Source organism: Pseudophryne corroboree, chromosome 10, assembly GCF_028390025.1.
Source record: "Pseudophryne corroboree isolate aPseCor3 chromosome 10, aPseCor3.hap2, whole genome shotgun sequence".
Taxonomy (NCBI): Eukaryota; Metazoa; Chordata; class Amphibia; order Anura; family Myobatrachidae; genus Pseudophryne; species Pseudophryne corroboree.
The window spans coordinates 313,588,727-313,605,854 of NC_086453.1; the positions used below are offsets into that span (position 1 = coordinate 313,588,727).

The 17,128-nt window shown below is 46.9% G+C and overlaps 2 long non-coding RNA genes across 3 annotated transcripts in view; one reads left to right on the plus strand and one right to left on the minus strand.

The window, feature by feature from the left end:
* Positions 1-4,271: 4,271 nt before the first annotated feature.
* The window catches only part of LOC134966610 (uncharacterized), a 51,375-nt gene continuing 38,518 nt past the window's right edge, over positions 4,272-17,128 (plus strand). Inside the window, exon 1 of the long non-coding RNA XR_010188676.1 lies at positions 4,272-4,304. This is a non-coding gene — a long non-coding RNA (uncharacterized LOC134966610). The remainder of the gene's footprint in view (positions 4,305-17,128) is intronic.
* The window catches only part of LOC134966609 (uncharacterized), a 106,080-nt gene continuing 105,545 nt past the window's right edge, over positions 16,594-17,128 (minus strand). For both annotated transcript variants that reach the window (XR_010188675.1, XR_010188674.1), the window contains exon 5: positions 16,594-16,880. This is a non-coding gene — a long non-coding RNA (uncharacterized LOC134966609). The remainder of the gene's footprint in view (positions 16,881-17,128) is intronic.

Here is a 17,128-nt window from a genome sequence, read left to right on the forward strand (position 1 = left end):
ATAATAAGTCAGTGACAAGTTCAAAAACTTTGGGCGACAGCGGAAGCAGTCCACTGACCAGTAAATCCCTTCCTCTTGTAACCAAGCTCACGCAAACCACCCCACCAACTCCCTCAGTGTCAATTTCCTCCTTCCCCAGGAATGCCAATAGTCCTGCAGGCCATGTCACTGGCAATTCTGACGAGTCCTCTCCTGCCTGGGATTCCTACGATGCATCCTTGCGTGTAACGCCTACTGCTGCTGGCGCTGCTGTTGTTGCCGCTGGGAGTCGATGGTCATCCCAGAGGGGAAGTCGTAAGCCCACTTGTACTACTTCCAGTAAGCAATTGACTGTTCAACAGTCCTTTGCGAGGAAGATGAAATATCACAGCAGTCATCCTACTGCAAAGCGGATAACTGAGGCCTTGGCATCCTGGGTGGTGAGAAACGTGGTTCCGGTATCCATCATTACTGCAGAGCCAACTAGAGACTTGTTGGAGGTACTGTGTCCCCGGTACCAAATACCATCTAGGTTCCATTTCTCTAGGCAGGCGATACCGAAAATGTACACAGACCTCAGAAAAAGAGTCACCAGTGTCCTAAAAAATGCAGCTGTACCCAATGTCCACTTAACCACGGACATGTGGACAAGTGGAGCAGGGCAGGGTCAGGACTATATGACTGTGACAGCCCACTGGGTAGATGTATGGACTCCCGCCGCAAGAACAGCAGCGGCGGCACCAGTAGCAGCATCTCGCAAACGCCAACTCTTTCCTAGGCAGGCTACGCTTTGTATCACCGGTTTCCAGAATACGCACACAGCTGAAAACCTCTTACGGCAACTGAGGAAGATCATCGCGGAATGGCTTACCCCAATTGGACTCTCCTGTGGATTTGTGGCATCGGACAACGCCAGCAATATTGTGTGTGCATTAAATATGGGCAAATTCCAGCACGTCCCATGTTTTGCACATACCTTGAATTTGGTGGTGCAGAATTTTTTTAAAAACGACAGGGGCGTGCAAGAGATGCTGTCGGTGGCCAGAAAAATTGCGGGACACTTTCGGCGTACAGGCACCACGTACAGAAGACTGGAGCACCACCAAAAACTACTGAACCTGCCCTGCCATCATCTGAAGCAAGAAGTGGTAACGAGGTGGAATTCAACCCTCTATATGCTTCAGAGGTTGGAGGAGCAGCAAAAGGCCATTCAAGCCTATACAATTGAGCACGATATAGTAGGTGGAATGCACCTGTCTCAAGTGCAGTGGAGAATGATTTCAACGTTGTGCAAGGTTCTGATGCCCTTTGAACTTGCCACACGTGAAGTCAGTTCAGACACTGCCAGCCTGAGTCAGGTCATTCCCCTCATCAGGCTTTTGCAGAAGAAGCTGGAGGCATTGAAGAAGGAGCTAAAAGGGAGCGATTCCGCTAGGCATGTGGGACTTGTGGATGCAGCCCTTAATTCGCTTAACAAGGATTCACGGGTGGTCAATCTGTTGAAATCAGAGCACTACATTTTGGCCACCGTGCTCGATCCTAGATTTAAAGCCTACCTTGGATCTCTCTTTCCGGCAGACACAGGTCTGCTGGGGTTGAAAGACCTGCTGGTGACAAAATTGTCAAGTCAAGCGGAACGCGACCTGTCAACATCTCCTCCTTCACATTCTCCCGCAACTGGGGGTGCGAGGAAAAGGCTCAGAATTCCGAGCCCACCCGCTGGCGGTGATGCAGGGCAGTCTGGAGCGACTGCTGATGCTGACATCTGGTCCGGACTGAAGGACCTGACAACGATTACGGACATGTCGTCTACTGTCACTGCATATGATTCTCTCAACATTGATAGAATGGTGGAGGATTATATGAGTGACCGCATCCAAGTAGGCACGTCACACAGTCCGTACTTATACTGGCAGGAAAAAGAGGCAATTTGGAGGCCCTTGCACAAACTGGCTTTATTCTACCTAAGTTGCCCTCCCACAAGTGTGTACTCCGAAAGAGTGTTTAGTGCCGCCGCTCACCTTGTCAGCAATCGGCGTACGAGGTTACATCCAGAAAATGTGGAGAAGATGATGTTCATTAAAATGAATTATAATCAATTCCTCCGCGGAGACATTGACCAGCAGCAATTGCCTCCACAAAGTACACAGGGAGCTGAGATGGTGGATTCCAGTGGGGACGAATTGATAATCTGTGAGGAGGGGGATGTACACGGTGATATATCGGAGGGTGAAGATGAGGTGGACATCTTGCCTCTGTAGAGCCAGTTTGTGCAAGGAGAGATTAATTGCTTCTTTTTTGGGGGGGGTCCAAACCAACCCGTCATATCAGTCACAGTCGTGTGGCAGACCCTGTCACTGAAATGATGGGTTGGTTAAAGTGTGCATGTCCTGTTTTGTTTATACAACATAAGGGTGGGTGGGAGGGCCCAAGGACAATTCCATCTTGCACCTCTTTTTTCTTTTCTTTTTCTTTGCATCATGTGCTGATTGGGGAGGGTTTTTTGGAAGGGACATCCTGCGTGACACTGCAGTGCCACTCCTAGATGGGCCCGGTGTTTGTGTCGGCCACTAGGGTCGCTAATCTTACTCACACAGTCAGCTACCTCATTGCGCCTCTTTTTTTCTTTGCGTCATGTGCTGTTTGGGGAGGGTTTTTTGGAAGGGACATCCTGCGTGACACTGCAGTGCCACTCCTAGATGGGCCCGGTGTTTGTGTCGGCCACTAGGGTCGCTAATCTTACTCACACAGCTACCTCATTGCGCCTCTTTTTTTCTTTGCGTCATGTGCTGTTTGGGGAGGGTTTTTTGGAAGGGACATCCTGCGTGACACTGCAGTGCCACTCCTAGATGGGCCCGGTGTTTGTGTCGGCCACTAGGGTCGCTTATCTTACTCACACAGCGACCTCGGTGCAAATTTTAGGACTAAAAATAATATTGTGAGGTGTGAGGTATTCAGAATAGACTGAAAATGAGTGTAAATTATGGTTTTTGAGGTTAATAATACTTTGGGATCAAAATGACCCCCAAATTCTATGATTTAAGCTGTTTTTTAGTGTTTTTTGAAAAAAACACCCGAATCCAAAACACACCCGAATCCGACAAAAAAAATTCGGTGAGGTTTTGCCAAAACGCGTTCGAACCCAAAACACGGCCGCGGAACCGAACCCAAAACCAAAACACAAAACCCGAAAAATTTCAGGCGCTCATCTCTAATTGTAATGAGGTTATGGCTGAGGAAAGTGATGGGGCTGGGGGCTGAGTATGGTGATAGGGCTGGGGGCTGAGGATGGTAATGAGGTTATGGCTGAGGAAGGTGATGGGGCTGGGGTCTGAGGATGGTGATGGGGACTGTGGCTGAGGACGGTAATGCGGCTGTGGCTGAGGAAGGCAATGAGGGCTCTGGCTAAAGAACGTGATGGGGTTGTGGCTGAAGAAGGTGATGGGGCTGAGGCTGAGGAAGGTGATGGGGGCTGTGGCTGGGCGGTTATTATGTGTTGCCACCCCTCCACCCCCGTTGGGGTCTATGTTTTTTTCTGTCAGGGACAATGTGTGTGTGTTTGATTATATATGGGAGGGGGGGCACCGTGACATGGGCTTGCTCCAGGTGCCATAGCTCCATGCTACGCCTCTGTAAAGGGAGAGCCAGGGGGCAGCCGAGCATCTGATGGGCATGCCCCCACAGTGAAGCAAATGTGAGTGTGCCACAAGGTGTGATTCCCATGTTTTAGGTATATGCATTGGCGTTTCTATAATGGGTGCAGTGTGTGCGGTGCACACGGGCCCCTGAGTCCCGGGGGGGGGGGGGGAACCACACTGCACCCATTCTCCTGTACTTACCTTTCCGGAGTCCATTGCTGACCGTGTGTGGGCCTCCACCTCTCCCGTAGCCGTTGCGCCGCTGCTAGCGCACTGAGCGCTAGAGACTCTGGAACAGTGCTAGAGTCTACAGCGCATGCGCAGGACTCCGAAAGGCCATATGAAGTATATATTTGTGTTCCAGTGTGAATGTATGTAAAATAAACTGGAAGTTTACATGCAACATAGTAACCACGGTTTCTGAAAACTTTCCTTAGCAGTAGGCTTTTATACTGTATATATTTTATTTGTATATATGTTTAACTTAGGCATTGCATTGTTTATTCTAATGAATAGATATAACTTCATTTATGATGTGGTTTATATATATTTGTGTTTCAGTGTGAAATGCATATTAATAAAAGCGGAACAGGAAGTTAATGAGTCATTTCTGTTTTTCTTAATCTGGCGACATAACCCTTTACTTCCAGTCAAGGAGGTCCTTACAGTGGCAGCTTTGAGAATCAGGTTATACTCCTTTTTAAATCCATTTTGATGTTTTGGTATGTGTAGTGTTCTGTTTTAATGAATTTTTTTTTAAAGAATTGATTGTATTGACAATTATATAATGTGCATGACGGTGATTGTACCTGCCCACTTAACCTCACATTTGATTGGCCAAGGGAGGTGTAGAGAGAGGAAAGTGCCAGTAGCGGACATCAACTTGAGACGACTGTGTTGAAATGTGTTGGTGGTGGAAGAACAAATAGACCAAATAGAGCCCAGGGCAAAGAGGCCCTTTGGTGCCCCCCTTAAAAAATCGACACTGTTAGTTGTGTGTACTAAATTAATATACTGTACACCTTACGTAAATGGTGTTTTTTGTGCAACTGGGTTCCCTTTGAAGGAATTGATTCTCCCTGGGCATACAGGAGTCTGGGGAAGATGTATGAAGCAGTGATAAGAGTTGAGAAGTAGGACAGTGAAGAAGTTGCAAATGCCTTGGGCAACGTCTCCACTGACTTACTTCTGCACTCCTTTCACTGCTTCATACATCTACCCCTCTGTGTACTAAGGATGTCAGTCCGACCCCGCCGCAATAGCGACCCGCAGCGCAGTTTGCAGGTTGTGGCAAACTGCCCATGCGCAGCGCATGCACATCGTCTGCGCGGCCATACACATTGCGGTCTCATCCCCGATGGTATGCAGCGATCTGCGTTCATCTCTGAATAACCCCCTAAGCCTTGGAGAGACAAAGTACCAGCCAATTAGCTCCTAACTGCCATGTTTCAGGCTGTATTTAAAAAATGACAGTTAGGAGCTGATTGGCTGGTACTTTATCTCCATCCACTTTATCTACACCCACGGCTTAGTAAATAGACCCCTTAGTGTTTGATAAATGACAGTTAGGAGCTGGTTGGTTGGTACTTTATATTCATCTTTATCTCTCTCCAAGGCTTAGTACATTGCCCCCAAAGTACCAACCTCCCATTTCCTAACTGTCATTTTTCAAACTAAGGGGTCTATTTACTAAGCCTTAGATGGAGATAAAGTGGAGGGAGTTAAAGTACCAGCCAAAAAGGCTCCTGTCATTTTTCAAACACAGCCTGTAACATGGCAGTTAGAAGGTGATTGGTTGGTACTTTATCTCCGTTCATGTTATCCCTCTCCAAGGCTTAATACATAGACCCCAAAGTGTCTTCAGCTGGTATTCACTATTCATGTAGGCGATCACATTGTCCGGAAGATGCATGTTTGTGTAGGTTTATAACCAATGACATCATCATACAACAGAGGTTCAACAAGACTCATGCCCCCTGTGTCACTTCCCGTGCTGTGCCTCCTTCAACCTCCTGCCCCCTGTATCTCTCCAGCCTCCTGTCCTGTAGCTCTCCAGCCTCTTTCCCCATGTCTCCCCAACTTCTTACCACGTCACTAAAAGCCTCCTGTCTTTCCAGCTGTCTGCCTCCTGGCACTCCAGCTGTCTTTCCCTGTCTTTCCAGCCTTTTGTTTTTCTTTGGCAGCCTACAATTTACCTTCTTCTTCGACAGACTACATGCTCCTCTTCTTTTCAGCAGCATGGTGTGGAGTGAAGACACAGTGCTGAGTAGCGCATGCACAGAAGGTTGGAGGCTGCACCTCTAAGAGCCGCTGGGTCCTTGTGCCCGGTGGCTGTTGGCCGGCAGTAAACAGAGGCAATGTGTTTAATTACAATAAATGGTAAAACACTTTATGGAGCTTCTCCTTTATTTGAGGTGATTTATTAAGACTACACCAAAAGCAGGAGCATCAGGATTATATGACTGAGATACCACATATATATACGGGTCTATTCATTAAGCAGTGAAAAGAATGGAGACGTTACCCATGGCAACCAATCATTCTTGAGGTAACATTTATAAACTGCAGTCTATAAAGCTATACGTAGCAGCTGATTGGTTGCCAATGGCAACTTCTCCATTGGCTCACTTCTCCAAAATTTTCACTGCTTCATGAAAAGACCCCATTTTGAGTAAGATACGATGGAGGATATGTTGAAAACAATTTATGCTGCCTATTTATCAATGAGTGATAAAACTTGTTGTGAATGATAAAACTTGCGTATGATAAATGGTGCTCCAGCCATTCAGCTCCCAACAATCAACAGTCTTCAAACACTTTAAAGTTAGGAGCTGATTGGCACCGTTTATCATATGCAATGATTTTTATCATTCACAATGAGTTTTATCATTCATTGATAAATGGGCACCATAAATTGTTTTCAACATATCCTCCACCGTATCCTACTCAAAATGGGGTCTATTCATGAAAATTTTGGAGAAGTGAGCCAACGGATAAGTTGCCCATGGCAACCAATCAGCTTTGATAAAAAGGCCTCTAGATGTTTTACACATGTGGTTCCTTTTTCTCCTTTGTTAGTTAAAAATAATTGTATAGATGGTAAATATCCGGTGATTGTGTAAGGAATAATATTATCAGTGTCTTGTAAGGAGGAGTCATTAGCAAAGATGTTCTCCTTGAATCTATGGAAAAGTGTTGGTCTAATATTCCAAAGCTGCTGCATCAGCCCTTGCATATGTTGCTGGGACAGCAACTACGATAATATGCTAGTTTCAACCTCCCCCTGAATGTGCAACTAATGAGACACGCACTTTCTGCTGAAAACAGTGGTGGGACTACCGGAGACAATGGAGGCGATCACCTCCGGGTACCTGAACTGAACGGGGCACCGCAAACTCCTGCACTGTCCACCTGTTTCTGCCATATGAATCCCAGAGATGGTAGCCCCCTCTGGACTCAGAGATGGTCCGACTTTGGAGGACTTGCAGTGCAGCAGGTAGCTAAGTGTCCTGCAGGGATCCGGTCAGGATCCCAGCGGTTGTCCCGGCAGTCGAAATGCCAATGCCGGAATCCCGACACATCTCGGAATACCGGCGCTGGCATCCCGAAATGGTACACAACACCGGTGCCAGGAAACCGACTGCCGGGATCCCGAACGATCATCTCGCAGGCCGCCAGAGAGGTAAGCCGCAGGGGGAGTTAGGGATAGGCTTTGAGGAGGGAGTGGGGGGGGGGGTAGGTTTAGACTGCAGGAAGGGGGTTAGGTTTAGTTGACCCCAGGAAGGTTTAGGGTTAGCCTGTGTGGGAGGGTAAGGTTTAGGCTGCGGGAAGGGGGGTTAGGTTCAGTCGCCACCACGGAGAGTTAGGGTGAGGCTGCGGGGAGGGGGCAGGGGGCTTAGGTTTAGGCTCTGAGAAGGGAAGGTTAGGGTGCCATGGGGAAAAGGTAAGTATACTTACCTTCTAATTGTCGGGCTTCTCACTGTCGGGATGCCGCTATTAAAATGGCTTTATATACAGTATGCGTAAACAAACACACAGGGGTACAGTTCGCCAGAACAGTACAAACAATAGAACAATGTGTTTGTTTTTCACTTCTCAGCTCAACTCAAATTTCAATTTAAATGCAATTTAGAGTGCTTTCTTTTATATGTATGTGAACAATCAACACACTGGGGTACAGCATACTGGGGTACAGTGCACAGAGCAGTACAAACAAATGAGACAATATATTTTTTTCTTTTTTTACTGGCAGCTCAACTCACACTGTGTTGAGTCACACAGCTTTTATATGTGTGCGTTAAATTAACAAAGCACATTAGGGTACAGCGTACTGCAGTGGAGGGCACAGAACAGTACAAACAAATTAGACAATATATTTTTTACTTTTTATCACTGGCAGCTCAGCTCACACTGCATGGAGTCAGAGCGCTTTTATATGTGTACGTGAAGTGAACAAAGTGCACTGGGGTACAGCGTACTGGGGTACAGTACACACAGGATGTACAGACTTTTAAATGAATTTTCTTTACCTTATGGTCACACTGCTTATATGTTAATGCAGTGGGTGGGGTATGGCCTACGGAGTTAGTGCAGCACCACTGTGTGATGGAATTAGACTAAGGGAACCGGACACTGCTTGTGGATGGACACAGCACAACCACTTGTAGATGGACACCACACAACCACTTAGATGGACACAGTACAACCACTTGTGGATGGACAACGCACAGCCAATTGTAGTAGATGGACACATCACAGCCACTTAGATGGACACCACGCAGCTTAGATGGACATCGCACAGCCCTTAGATGGATGGACACATCAGAGCAGAGAGCAGCACAAAGCAGCGTAACTGGAGTGAAATGGTGCCAATTCACCACCGCCGGGACTTATATAGAACCCAAAACCACTCCCCTGGCACCTACCAGACACCCTGCCCATCTTTCACCCATGCAGCACCTCTCTCAAGTGGTGCAGCACTCCACTCCGTCTCCACCAGTCCTCAGTCAGCACATCACACAGTGCAGAAGCAATGCAACAGGTACACTCATGCTGTCAGTGCTCCTGTGTGCTATGCACTGTGTGGACATAATGTGTAATGAGTACTGCTGTGTAGCGTAATATATATAAGGGGCATTACTGTGTGTAGCATAATGTGTAAGGGGCATTACTGTGTGTAGCATAATGTGTAAGGGGCATTACTGTTTGTAGCATAATGTGTAAGGGTCTTTACTGTGTGGCATAATCTGTAAGGGTCAATGCTGTGTGGCATAATGTGTAAGGGGCATTTCTGTGTGTAGCATAATGTGTAAGGGTCTTTACTGTGTGGCATAATGTGTAAGGGTAAATACTGTGTGACATAATGTGTAAGGGGCATTAATGTGTGTGACTAATTTGTAAGGGTTATTACTGTATAGCATAATGTGTAAGGGGCATTACTGTGTGTAGCATAATGTGTAAGGGGCATTACTGTGTGTAGCATAATGTGTAAGGGGCATTACTGTGTGTAGCATAATGTGTAAGGGGCATTGCTGTATAGCATAATGTGTAAGGGGCATTACTGTGTGTTGCATAATGTGTAAGGGGAATTTGTGTGTGTGGCATAATGTATAAGGGGCACTACTACTGTGTAGCATATTATGTAATAAGGGGCACTATTACTATGTGGCATAATGGGGGTAATTCCAAGTTGATCGCAGCAGGATTTTTTTTAGCAGTTGGGCAAAACCATATGCACTGCAGGGGAGGCAGATATAACGTGCAGAGAGAGTTAGATTTGGGTGGGTTATTTTATTTCTGTGCAGGGTTAATACTGGCTGCTTTATTTTACCACTGCAAATTAGATTGCAGATTGAACACACCACACCCAAATCTAATTCTCTCTGCACATGTTATATCTGCCTCCCCTGCAGTGCACATGGTTTTGCCCAACTGCTAAAAAAAAATCCTGCTGCGATCAACTTGGAATTACCCCCAATGTGTAGACATTCATCGTCTGCAGATCCACTCTGTCAGTCCCTCCATTGGTTACCTGTATTCTACCATATTCAATATAAAATACTTCTACTCACTCACAAGGCCATTAACCAAACTACACCAACGTACATCACTTCGCTTATCTCAAATTATCTCCCAACCCGACCTCTTCGCTCTTCATAAGATCTGTGTTTCTCATCCACACTCATTACTCGCTCCCACTCACGATTGCAGGGCTTTCTTCGGGCTGCACCCACTCTGTGGAATGCCCTACCACGCACTATAAGACTCTCCTAAAGTCTCCAAACCTTCAAGCGTTCCCTGAAAACTCACCTCTTCAGGCAAGCGTATCAAATTCCAGAAACGCCCACATAACTTTCATAAACTTTCCTATCAAATTGCATCCATTCTGTACAGTCCACACATATCCTCACATGTCTTCTCATTCTTCACTTACCCTAACTCCCGACCCCAGTTCATCATTGCTGTATGACCATATCATACAGCCCAGCAAGAACCTTTGCAATCTTGCGGACAACTATGCAATAGATAGCACCTTTCCTTGTATATACATGCCTATTTCTCTATAGATTGTAAGCTTGCGAGCAGGGCCTTCCAACCTCTATGACTGTTTGTTATTACCCAGTTTTGTTTTATCATTGTTATTTCCGATTGTAAAGCGGAACCAAATTTGCTGCGCTATATAAGAAACTATTAATAAATAAATAAAATGTCAGGAATCAGCGTTCAGCGGCATCCCACTACCCAGCGCGCTGGAGCGCGGGTCTCCGGAGGTCACAGTCCCAGCCTGATGCTGCTTGTGCGGGCTGACCTTGGAGCACAGAACCCTCTACCTCTCTGCAAGCCTGAATTCCACATGATGTGACCCTGCTGTGATCCCGCCAACGGCGCTGCATGGGCGCCGCCATGACACTGGTGGTCAGCTGATTTGGTATCATCCAATCCTGCGTTGTGTCTGCATACATGACTAATGGGCCCTACACACTGGCCGACATGACTGCACGATATGAACGGTCTTGTTCATTAATGAATGAGATAACGTTCATATCGTGCAGTGTGGAGGCTCCAGTGATGAACGATGCGCGGCCCCACGCTCGTTCATCGCTGGTCCCCCGTCGGCTGTACATGCAGGCCAATATGGACGATCTCGTCCATATTTGCCTGCACTTCAATGCAGCCGGGTGACGGGGGGAGTGAAGAAACTTCACTTCCCCCGTCACTGCCCCCCCGCCGCCCGGTCGCCTGTCGGCCGTATCCGCCATCGGGCAGCTCGGCGGCGGATCGGCCAGTGTGTAGGGCCTATTACTCATCCAATGGCTGCTGACCAAGGGGTATATAGAGTCAGAGTTCCGACTAAGTATCATTGCCTTGAACAATGTGTTGCATCCAGTGCACAGCGTCTCCTGGTTCCTGTCCCCTGAAACTTTCCTGTGTCAACTCTCCCGTGGAACTACAGGCACCAGCCATCCAGTTTGGTTACAGCTTCATCTACATTCTGCTTCTACAACTACTTGCAGTTAGAGACTTTCTCCAGGTGCTGCATTACCACTCTGCAGCAGTACTGTGCTAATTCACCTGCACCAAGAATCCTGCTCTAGGTTATAGCTGTCTCCTGCTAAAACCAAACTTGGTTCTGTTGCTGATAAATACATGGGCCCTCATTCCGAGTTGATCACTCGCTAGCTGCTTTTAGCAGCAGTGCAAACGCTAAGCCGCGCCCTCTGGGAGTGTACCATAGCTTAGCAGAAGTGCGACCGAAAGGATCGCAGAACGGCGTTTAAATTTTATCAAGCAGTTTCTGAGTAGCTGCCGACCTACTCCTACCTTGCGATCACTTCAGACTATTTAGTTCCTGTTTTGACGTCACTAACACGCCCTGCGTTCGGCCAGCCACTCCCCCGTTTCCCCAGGCACGCCTGCATTTGTATCTGACACACCTGCGTTTTTCAGCACACTCCCGGAAAACGGTCAGTTACCTCCCAGAAACGCCCCATTCCTGTCGATCACTCAGAGGCCAACAGTGCGACTGAAAAGCGTCGCCAGACCTTGTGTGAAACTGCATTGGATTTTGGGTAAGTATGTCGCGCGTGCGCACTGCGCCCCATACGCATGCGCAGAAATGCCACTTTTTTACCTAATCGCCGTGCTGCGAACGAAAGCAGCTGGCGATCAACTTGGAATGAGGGCCATTAACTGCCTGGGTAGTTCAGTTCCAAGTTACCATCGGGTCCCAGACCGATTATCGGTTGTTCCAAGTCACTATCGGTTCCCAGACCAATCATTGCTTGTTCCAAGTCACCATCGGTTTCCATGCTGACCATCGGTTGTTCCAAGTCATCATCGGTTCCCAGGCCGATCACCGGTTGCTCCCAGTTACCATCGGTGCCCAGACCGAACTATCTCTAGCTGATGTTTATTTCAGAGACTCTGAGGTAATTCCAACCCGTTCGCAAGCAGCAGTTTATCGCTGCGGTGCGAGCGGGTCCGGAATGCGCACGCGCGGCGGCCGCAGTGCGCGTGAGTGACGTTGCCCGGCGACAGGGGTTGCCGGGTTACGTTGCGTCTACCGAAGGAAGCGGTCACAGAGTCGACCGCAAAGAAGATTGACAGGAAGAAGGCGGACCTGGGCGTCACCACAGCGTTTACAGCTGTTTTCGGGGAGTGGTAAGGAAAATGCAGGCGTGTCCAGAAGAACGGAGGGCGAATGTCTGACGTCAAAGCCGGCTCCAGCATCGCTGAGATCGTTGCACAGGGTAAGTATGTCCAGGGCTAGTCTACTTCTGCTTGAAATTTTTTTAGCTTAGCAGGGCTGCACAAGCGAACGCAGCCCTGCTAAGCTAAAATACACTCCCCCATAGGCGTGTGCTAGTTGATCGCAGCAGCAAAAAGTTGCTGGCTGCGATCAACTCGGAATGACCATCTCTATCAGCTTCCACGCTGAGTTGTATTTACATTTTACATTGCTCCAGTTACTAATATTTTCTGTGTGCTTTCAATAAATATAATTTGCGCACTTGCGCAGGAATTTACTCCAGCCTCCTCGTTTCCTCCATCGCACCACCACTGACCCACTAGTGCCCCCTTTGGGAATAGACACAGGCCTGACACATTACTGACGCTGTTGTGGGCCCGTGTCCTTTAAATGTCAGGGACTACTTTTAGTCCAATTCCATCCCTGGTTAGAGCTCTCCGCAGAGGGACTTGGAATGAATATCCACACTGGAGTCACGCTGAAACGAATTCCTCTGTAACTCTGGGGGTAATTCCAAGTTGATCGCAGCAAGAATTTTGTTAGCAGTTGGGCACAACCATGTGCACTGCAGGTGGGGCAGATATAACATGTGCAGAAAGAGATAGATTTGGGTGGGTTATTTTGTTTTTGTGCAGGGTAAATACTGGCTGCTTTATTTTTACACTGCAATTTTTAAACTAAATTTTTACACTTTAGATTGCAGATTGAACACACCACACCCAAATCTAACTCTCTCTGCACATGTTATATCTGCCCCTCCTGCAGTGCACATGGTTTTGCCCAACTGCTAACAAAATTCCTGCTGCGATCAACTCAGAATTACCCCCATTCAGGGTTGGACTGGCCAACAGGGGTACAGGGGAAACCACCGGTGGGCCCCACTGTCGGGGGGCCCCTTCCCCTCCACTATAGATCAGATTCCAGACTGTGCATACATGTTACCTTATACTGCACAGGACTATGTTACTCTGGTACATTATCATTCATGCATTAGCACTATTTACTATATACACTGCTCAGAAAAATAAAGGGAACACTTAAACAACACAATGTAACTCCAAGTCAATCACACTTCTGTGAAATCAAACTGTCCACAATTTCACATGCTGTTGTGTAAATGGAATAGACAACAGGTGGAAATTATAGGCAATTAGCAAGACACCCCCAATAAAGGAGTTGTTCTGCAGGTGGTGACCACAGACCACTTCTCAGCTCCTATGCTTTCTGGCTGATGTTTTGGTCACTTTTGAAAGCTGGCAGTGCTTTCACTCTAGTGGTAGCATGAGACGGAGTCTACAACCCACACAAGTGGCTCAGGTAGTGCAGCTCATCCAGGATGGCACATCAATGCGAGCTGTGGCAAGAAGGTTTGCTGTGTCTGTCAGCGTAGTTTCCAGAGCATGGAGGCGCTACCAGGAGATTGGCCAGTACATCAGGAGATGTGGAGGAGGCCGTAGGAGGGCAACAACCCAGCAGCAGGACCGCTACCTCCGCCTTTGTGCAAGGAGGAACAGGAGGAGCACTGCCAGAGCCCTGCAAAATGACCTCCAGCAAGCCACAAATGTGCATGTGTCTACTCAAACGATCAGAAACAGACTCCATGAGGGTGGTATGAGGGCCCGACGTCCACAGGTGGGGGTTGTGCTTACAGCCCAACACCGTGCAGGACGTTTGGCATTTGCCAGAGAACACCAAGATTGGCAAATTTGCCACTGGCGCCCTGTGCTCTTCACAGATGAAAGCAGGTTCTCACTGAGCACATGTGACAGACGTGACAGAGTCTGGAGATGCCAAGGAGAACGTTCTGCTGCCTGCAACATCCTCCAGCATGACCGGTTTGGCAGTGGGTCAGTAATGGTGTGGGGTGGCATTTCTTTGGGGGGCCGACTGCCATTGGGTACCGAGATGAGATCCTCAGACCCCTTGTGAGACCATATGCTGGTGCGGTTGGCCCTGGGTTCCTCCTAATGCAAGACAATGCTAGACCTCATGTGGCTGGAGTGTGTCAGCAGTTCCTGCAAGACGAAGGCATTGATGCTATAGACTGGCCCGCCCATTCCCCAGACCTGAATCCAATTGAGCACATCTGGGACATCATGTCTCGCTCCATCCACCAATGCCACGTTGCACCACAGACTGTCCAGGAGTTGGCGGATGCTTTAGGCCAGGTCTGGGAGGAGATCCCTCAGGAGACCATCTGCCACCTCATCAGGAGCATGCCCAGGCGTTGTAGGGAGGTCATACAGGCACGTGGAGGCCACACACACTATTGAGCCTCATTTTGACATGTTTTAAGGACATTAGATCAAAGTTGGATCAGCCTGTAGTGTGTTTTTCCACTTTAATTTTGAGTGTGACTCAAAATCCAGACCTCCATGGGTTAATAAATTTGATTTCCATTGATAATTTTTGTGTGATTTTGTTGTCAGCACATTCAACTATGTAAAGAACAAAGTATTTAATAAGAATATTTCATTTTAGTGTTCCCTTTATTATTGTGAGAGGTGTATATTTATCAAGGGGCCCAGCCCATGCACTCTCTCATGGTTAGGCAAATCAATGTGGTGGCTGGCCACACCCCTTCAGGAGACTGGCCACACCTCTAAACATGGGCCCCTACCATTGCATCCCCCCGGTGGGCCCTTTATGCCTCAGTCCGACACTGCCCCCATTGTGCAGTCCCATTTACAACACCTCAGGATAATCCTATGGCATCAGTGTGCAATAGCAATGTCGGTCTTAGGGCCTAATTCAGACTGTATCACTGCAGCGATCGCAGTCTGAAGCCCGCTGCAGGACAGCGATCGCCTCTAGCTGATTGACAGGCAGAGGCGGTCGCGGGGCGGGAGAGGGTGTGCCAATGGCGTTAGAATGCCATTGGTGGGGCACGGTCCGGACAACGCAGGTGTGTCCGGACCATTGCGGGGGCAGGCCACGGCGGCTGCGTGGCATCAGATGCAGCTGCTGCAAACCGGGACTGGTCGACAGTCAATAGGTTTACATACATTAGCTCAACAGGTACAAAACAGGTACAAAAGGTTGACATGTGAAAGGTCGAAAGTGCTTAAGGTCATCAGGTACAAAAGGTCAATAGGTCAACATGACAGCGGTCGACACGGTTTTGGGGTTTTTCACATGATTTACTATTTACGTGGACATCTATTGGGAATAGTAACCATGGTATATGTTTGTACTGATGGTGATCACAGAACATAAAATAGTGTCAGCCATTTGTGTGTCGGGCATTGTGATGTGACCTCTTGACCCTGATGTCTCTTTATACCTGTCGACCTTCCCCCATCGACCTTTTGCAAATGTCGACATAATGCACGTTGACCGTTTGGTGTCGACCTATTGACTGTCAACCTTAACATTGTCAATCCATTGATACACACCCAGCTAGGACGATTATGTATTTTTATTATTGATTTGTTTTAAAATTAGATTATTATTTTTTGTGTTAATGCCCATTTTTTATTATGACCTGACCTTCACCTTTTTGTACATTTGTGAAAGAAAAAAATGAATATTCTGTGATAGATGTTTGTAAAACTGTAAGATTATATTACCAGAATAAATGTTTACAGCCCCTGAGGAAAACCACTGTGATGTGGTTGAAATGGCTGTCAGGCTGATGCCGCTGACAAATGGAGTCTGTATGGAAATTACACTGATGTTTCTCCAATAAACATTCCCTGCTGAACATGAGTGCTGGTTATTGTACTTTTTTTTTTTTTTACAAAAGTTAGTGTTTTTGTATTTTATTCTTGGACCCTGCACTGCTGCTAAGGATTTTTTTTTCATGAGTGCCATCTTGTTTTATATATATATATATATATATATATATATATATATATGTTATATTGTTTTTATTTCTTTCATGCTCCTATATTGGTCCTACGACCGAAGAAAAGTCTTTTATATACCAGATAAGTAGTGTCCTTTTCCTACTCACACTGGGTATACACCATATATTAATTTCTAGCAGACACTAGAAGGCGCCCTTTTCTCCACTTTCTCAAATTTTACTATTTATGTGTTTTCCAAGCACATGTTTCACCACTTAACAGACAATTTTTCCCTTCAAAACCGTTAATAACATTGTTTTAAAAAAAATATGTTTTATTTAATAAAGTTTAAAAAGTTATTTTTAAAATATTTAAATATTATATTATGCACATCTGCAGAATGGATCTCCTTGTCAAACACAGGGGGACACAGTGGGGTGGTGCGGTCACATGTGATCTGACAATGCCAGTTAAGTGGTTAAGATGCAGCCACTCATTTTAGAGGAGTGTCAATTTTTATTTTTATGTTTGAAAACATTCTTATTTTTTATCAGGTGCACTGGTAGTGCATTACAGTACCTGAGCGCCCCCGCATCTATTTTTTCCATATATATATATACGCCTGACGGAGCTCCCTGCCGGACACAGTAACGCGTACAGCCATTCGGGAACCGTGACGTCATCAGATGGCGCCCTCCGGTGCACGTGGTACACGCTGTAAAGTTGCTAAGCAACAAATAAACAAAACACATTAAAATAGTATAACACTCAAGACATATGATGAAATATATCAGCTGTACAAGAGGTACTCCATCAGGTTTACTACAAGGGGAAAATAAGGGGGAGGGGGAGTAAAGGGTGGGGGGGGGGGGCAGAGGCACCAATCTTTGTTACAGCCAACTAACAACATAAAGTGGTATGTACTGTAAGTGATAAATTCTTATTACTGTGATCAAAGTAAACACTGTGAGCCA